The sequence below is a fragment of the Salvelinus fontinalis genome, chromosome 1, assembly GCF_029448725.1.
Source record: "Salvelinus fontinalis isolate EN_2023a chromosome 1, ASM2944872v1, whole genome shotgun sequence".
Lineage (NCBI taxonomy): Eukaryota > Metazoa > Chordata > Actinopteri > Salmoniformes > Salmonidae > Salvelinus > Salvelinus fontinalis.
Genome location: NC_074665.1, coordinates 50,027,616 through 50,034,183, shown reverse-complemented (window position 1 = coordinate 50,034,183; position 6,568 = coordinate 50,027,616). Strand labels below are relative to the sequence as shown.

The 6,568-nt window shown below is 44.2% G+C and overlaps 1 long non-coding RNA gene across 1 annotated transcript in view; it reads left to right on the top strand.

The window, feature by feature from the left end:
- The first annotated feature begins 510 nt into the window (after positions 1-510).
- LOC129857102 (uncharacterized) overlaps positions 511-6,568 on the top strand; it is a 54,906-nt gene continuing 48,848 nt past the window's right edge. The window contains exon 1 of the long non-coding RNA XR_008759873.1: positions 511-551. This is a non-coding gene — a long non-coding RNA (uncharacterized LOC129857102). The remainder of the gene's footprint in view (positions 552-6,568) is intronic.

The following is a 6,568-nucleotide window of genomic DNA, read 5'->3' as shown; positions in this document are numbered from 1 at the left end:
TGTGTGTGTGTGTGTGTGTGTGTGTGTGTGTAATGTTCCAACGGTAATTGTGGTCTACAGTAGGTTGAGTTGTGTGTCAACTTATTCGATTACAAATTATCTTTACGCAAATGAGGATGGAGGAAGGTATGGTATGGTGGTCACTATAGTGGTTGCCGGGGTGGTTGCCATGGTTATCTTGCTTAGCATCGATAAATTAAGAGCCCAGTAGACCTAGACCAGGGGCTGGGGCTAATTTTCCATCGGGGAAAATTCTCTCTCCACCCTTACATTTCTCTGTTTCTCATGTTCTCCCTCTCAATATGTCTCTTTACATACAGATGGTACACACATAAAGCAAAAGTTTTTGTTAAATAATTGTTGTAAGTTTGAGGGAACGTCATGTGAGCAGTGTCATGAGGGCATGGTTGGGATGGGTGTCCTGATAGTAAATGCTAATAAAAGTCAGTTGACATTTACATTTTCCCTATCTCTGTTCTTCTCTTTCTCTTTCTCCTTCCCGTCTGTCCAGAGTGGACACGTCAGCCATGTGTCCTGTTGGTTCCTGTGAGGTAAAGACCATTCTGTAATCCCCTCTGCCATCTAATCCCCTCATAGTCACTTGCTTTTAAACACACACACACACACACACACACACACACACACACACACACACACACACACACACACACACACACACACACACACACACACACACACACACACACACACACACACACACACACACACACACACACACACAGAGATAAGGTTACTGCTGGCCAGCATCCGCGCTAGTCAGAGAAGTGTGTGTGTGTGTGTGTGTGTGTGTGTGTGTGTGTGTGTGTGTGTGTGTGTGTGTGTGTGTGTGTGTGTGTGTGTGTGTGTGTGTGTGTGTGTGTGTGTGTGTGTGTGTGTCTGTGTAGGCCTGCAGTGTGCATATGACAGCCCCTTCCTGTCTAAAGGAGATTCCGAAAAAATGAAGCCTGTCTGTGGGTGGTGAACTAAGGGTCAGTCTCCCTCCATATGATAAAGGGCTGTGCACATGGACGGACACACACACACACAGATATCCTCAAGCCATCTGCACCAAGTACCCAGGATGGCAGTATGGCAAAGGTCTGGGGAGGTGGGGTCAAGCATGAGAACAGGCTGTACTGTGTGACATACTCTTTCTCTCTCATTCTCTCTCTATCGCAGAGTGGGATTCCTACAGAGGCAACCCAAGAATGCAATGAAATGAACAGAGCTCTGGCCAGGCCACATAAACGCAGACATAAACACACAGAATAATAACAGTCAGGCCTGGGAGGACTGTGTCTGTGTGTGTTCTCCGGCCAGTCTCCGCTCCACTTCTAAGTAGATCCAGCTGGGCAGAGGTGGCACCAGTGATGTTTATCGGGGGCTTTAGCCCATCAACTTATTGTCAACAGTTCAAGAGACTGTCAGTGCACAGATGGGAAATAATTAGAGAACGAGAGACAGAGTTTCATCTCAGTAAGAGAATATCCACTCAATGAGAGAACACACACACACACACACACACACACACACACACACACACACACACACACACACACACACACAAAGATGAAATGAAAAGATTGCATGTTTCGTACAAATTAGTTGATATGATAACTTGACAACTTTGAATTGAGGACTTTACCACAATGTTAAACTGGTAAGGTCACCCCTTTCGTTGTAGACAGACCCGTGTTTATCCATTATGTACACGCAGAACTATAGATGTTCCGGAATGTACTGTAGCATCAGATTTGGAATGCTTATGGAGATATGTTAACAGACCTAGGTGTCACACACCTACAATGTAAATTGCTTTGAGCACCGGTAATAGCAACATCATTATAATAATATAATAAACCATTCGATTATTCTGGATATATGATCGAAACAATGTCTTCGAGGGAGCATCCATCCCTCTGAAACAACTCTTCTCCCTGTGTCGCAGTATCGGCCAATGTTTACCAAAGTTGAGCTAATCTCATTTGCATATTAAATGTGGTTAGTGCAGTTCATTGAGGGGATTATGCTGATTGTGGGACACTCTCGCACACCATCATGGGATGGATACGACAGGGTGTCGAATTACCGGGTAAAACACAGTGTTCAGGGATGGTTCGGGACATATCCATGGACATTAGGCTACGTTTTGTGAAACAATGTCCTCTTTATTACATAAACACACACACACACACACACACACACACACACACACACACACACACACACACACACACACACACACACACACACACACACACACACACACACACACACACACACACACACACACACACACACACACACACACACACACACACACAGAAACACACACTATCTCTCTCACACACACACAAGCACCTATGCATGCATGCCATGCACGCACGCGCCGACACACATGCACTCAGGATTTGGATTCATCCATTGGACACAAATCCAGACTGTACTTTAAGAAGTAAACACAGTGAAATGTATTTTCCCTTCTATGTTTCACTGCTAAACCACTCCCTCAGATGTACAATATAAATAAACACATAACTTTAATCAGTGGTCATATTCGGCCATTTGAGTTGGCAGAGAGCAGCTGTCTTCATTTGTTTCTTTGATCTGATCTGATTAAAGCAGGTTTAATTTACAGTGTTAGACTGTGTGATGGCTAATGGCTATCACACATGGTGGAAGTAACCACTGCTCATGAGCTGATGTCTTTACAGCTGACCTGTAGTATTCACTTCTCTCTCTCTCTCTCTCTCTCTCTCTCTCTCTCTCTCTCTCTCTCTCTCTCTCTCTCTCTCTCTCTCTCTCTCTCTCTCTCTCTCTCTCTCTCTCTCTCTCTCTCTCTCTCTCTCTCTCTCTCTCTCTCTCTTTCATGCTCTCTCTCTCTCTTTCATGCTCTCTCTCTCTGTGTCTCAGACACACACACCCATACAGATTCTTAGCCATCTAGCTTTATGACTAAGCCAGTGTGTGTGTGTGTACCATTTCCTGTCCTGTCATGAGGGCCGCAGCTGTAAACCGCACCACAAACACACACACACACCACACACACACACACACACACACACACACACACACACACACACACACACACACACACACACACACACACACACACAACTGCGCCCCTCTTAGTGAACCTGTGCCCCCCTCTTCCCGTATGTGTCCTCTGCCTTGGGTATTCAGTTACCTCTGCAGCAGCTGGAGTCACACAGCATTTAAACACTCTATACCTGAAGGCATTCACACACACACACACACACACACACACACACACACACACACACACACACACACACACACACACACACACACACACACACACACACACACACACACACACACACACACACACACAGATATACAGTACACACAAATACACACATGGGGAGAAGGATGCAATGGGTCGTGTTGAGAGCCAAGGCGAAAGTCTCAGTCACAAATACATTGAATGTAGAAGGTCCTATTAGGAAATCACTTTACAGCCGAAGATGCTCTTGGTTGGCCTAAATTACATTTTTGGGGAAAAACAAAGACCTTACAAAAGATATGTCTTACATCTTAAGTGAGTATAAGTATCTGTCTTCCATTGAGAAAACCCTGCCATGCTTACCTCAGGGCAGATCACAAGGTTTGTGTGTGTGTGTGTGTTTTTTCCAAACTCAAAGATTCACCAAATAACACACATTTTGTGAGGATTGTGCAATCTACTGTGTGTGTGTGTGTGTGTGTGCGTGAACACCAGCGCACAATCCACTGAGATAAAGATGTCTGGACTCTCGCTCTCTCTCTTCTTCCTCTCTCTCTCCCGCTCTCTTGCTTGGATATTGATCGGGAGAGCGCTCGAGAACAAAGAGTTAGACCCTGAAAGGCGAACAGCCACAATTTCAGAGAAGTCATGAAAGTTTAAAATGTCTTCTCTTCCTGTTGGGCCCAGTGAGACGTTTTCTGTGTATGTGTGTGACCCGGGGCGCTTTGGAGATCCAATGGTGAACCTGGCTCATCCCAAGTTGAACCACTCAATACTTATTATTAGCTACAGCTGCCCTCTGCTATTGTTGAGTTATGAGAAGGGGGGAGTGGGTGCTAAGGGTCAGGGGAGTGTGTATGAGTGTGTATGTGGGGGGGAGTATTATTATGTGTGTATGTGTATAATGTTGTGTGTGTGCGCCAAGTGGAGGGGGTAATGTCTGTGTACGTTTGCAGAGGATGTGTGCACGCGGAGGGGGTAGTGTGTGTGTGTGTGTGTGTGTGTGTGTGCATTTGTGTGCAGTTGGTCATTAACGTGTTTGTGTGTGTATGAGTGCTTGCATGTGTGTATTTGTGTGTAGATAATGAGCTGCGGGAAAGTGTTGAGTAATGTAGAGATGGCATGTCCTCTGACAGTTTTGGGCCAGAGGAGAGTGGAGCAGACACAACTAGCTTATTAGCTACCAGGTAATAAATTGTGGCCTTAATTATAACTACAAGTAATTACTACTGAGACAATAGCCACACTACAACAGAACAAATAATATACATACTGTATATACTGAGTATACCAAACATTAGGAACACCTTCTTAATACACTTTTGTCGGGGCATGGACTCTACAAGGTGTCAAAAGCGTTCCACAGGGATGCTGGCCCATGTTGATACCACTGCTTCCTACAGTCGTGTCAAATTGGATGGATGTCTTTTGGTGGTGGACTAGTCTTGATACACACGTGAAAATGAGTGTGAAAAACCCAGCAGTGTTTCAGTTCTTGACACAAACCGGTGCGCCTGGCACCTACAGTGGCTTGCGAAAATATTCACCCCCCTTTGCAGATTTCCTATTTTGTTGTCTTACAACCTGGAATTAAAATAGATTTTTGGGGCGTTTGTATCATTTAATTTCCACAACATGCCTACCACTTTGAAGATGCACAACATTTTGGGGGGTGAAACAAACAAGAAATAAGGAAAAATAACAGAAAACTTGAGCGCACATAACTATTCACCCCCCCCAATGTCAATACTTTGTAGAGCCATCTTTTGCAGCAATTACAACTGCAAGTCTCTTGGGGTATGTCTCTATAAGCTTGGCACGTCTAGCCACTGGGATTTTAGCCCATTCTTCAAGGCAAAACTGCTCCAGCTCCTTCAAGTTGGATGGGTTCCGCTGGTGTACAGCAATCTTTAAATCATACCAAAGATTCTCAATTGGATTGAGGTCTGGGCTTTGACTAGGCCATTCCAAGACATTTAAATATTTACCCTTTAACCACTCAAGGGTTGATTTAGCAGTATGCTTAGGGTCATTGTCCTGCTGGAAGGTGAACCTCCATCCCAGTGTCAAATCTCTGGAAGACTGAAACAGGTTTCCCTCAAGAATTTCCATGTATTTAGCACCATCCATCATTGCTTCAATTCTGACCAGTTTCCCAGTCCCCCTGATGAAAAACATCCCCACAGCATGATGCTGCCACCACCATGCTTCACTGTGGGGATGGTGTTCTCGGGGTGATGAGAGGCGTTGGGTTTGCGCCTGACATAGCGTTTTCCTTGATGGCCAAAAAGCTCAATTTTAGTCTCATCTGACCAGAGTACCTCCTTCCGTATGTTTGGGGAGTTTCCCACATGCCTTTTGGCGAACACCAAACATGTTCGCACATTTTTTTCTTGAAGCATTTGCTTTTTTTTCTGGACACTCTTCCGTAAAACCCAGCTCTGTGGCGTGTACGGCTTAAAGTGGTCCTATGGACAGATACTCCAATCTCCGCTGTGGAGCTTTGCAGCTCCTTCAGGGTTATCTTTGGTCTCTTTGTTGCCTCTCTGATTAATGCCCTTCTTGCCTGGTCTGTGAGTTTTGGTGGGCGGCCCTCTCTTGGCAGGTTTGTTGTGGTGCCATATTCTTTCCATTTTTAAATAACGGATTTAATGGTTCTCCGTGGGATGTTCAAAGTTTCGGCTATATTTTATAATCTTCATAGTGCCACTTGCTTAGTGGTGTTGCAGACTCTGAGGCCTTTCAGAACAGGTGTATATATTCTGAGATCATGTGACAGATCATGCGACACTTAGATTGCACACAGGTGGACTTTATTTAACTAATTATGTGACTTCTGAAGATAATTGGTTGCACCAGATCTTATTTAGGGCCTTTATATCAAAGGGGGTGAATACATATACATTCTTTACTTTACATTTTTTGTATAAAAAAAAAATAAAAAAATGTAAGTTATTGTTTTCATTTCACTTCACCGATTCGGACTATTTTGTGTATGTCCATTACATGAAATCCAAATAAAAATCAATTTGTATTTTTCTTGGCAAGTCAGTTAAGAACACATTCTTATTTTCAATGACGGCCCAGGAAAAGTGGGTTAATTGCCTTGTTCAGGGGCAGGACAACATATTTTTTACCTTGTCAGCTTGGGGATTTGATCTTGCAACCTTTCAGTTACTAGTCCAACGCTCTAACCACTAGGCTACTTGCAGCCCCAATTTACATTACAGGCTGTAATAAAACAAAGTAGGAAAAACTGCAGGGGGGGAATACTTTTGCAAGGCACTGTACTACCATACCCCATTCAAAGGCACATGCAGT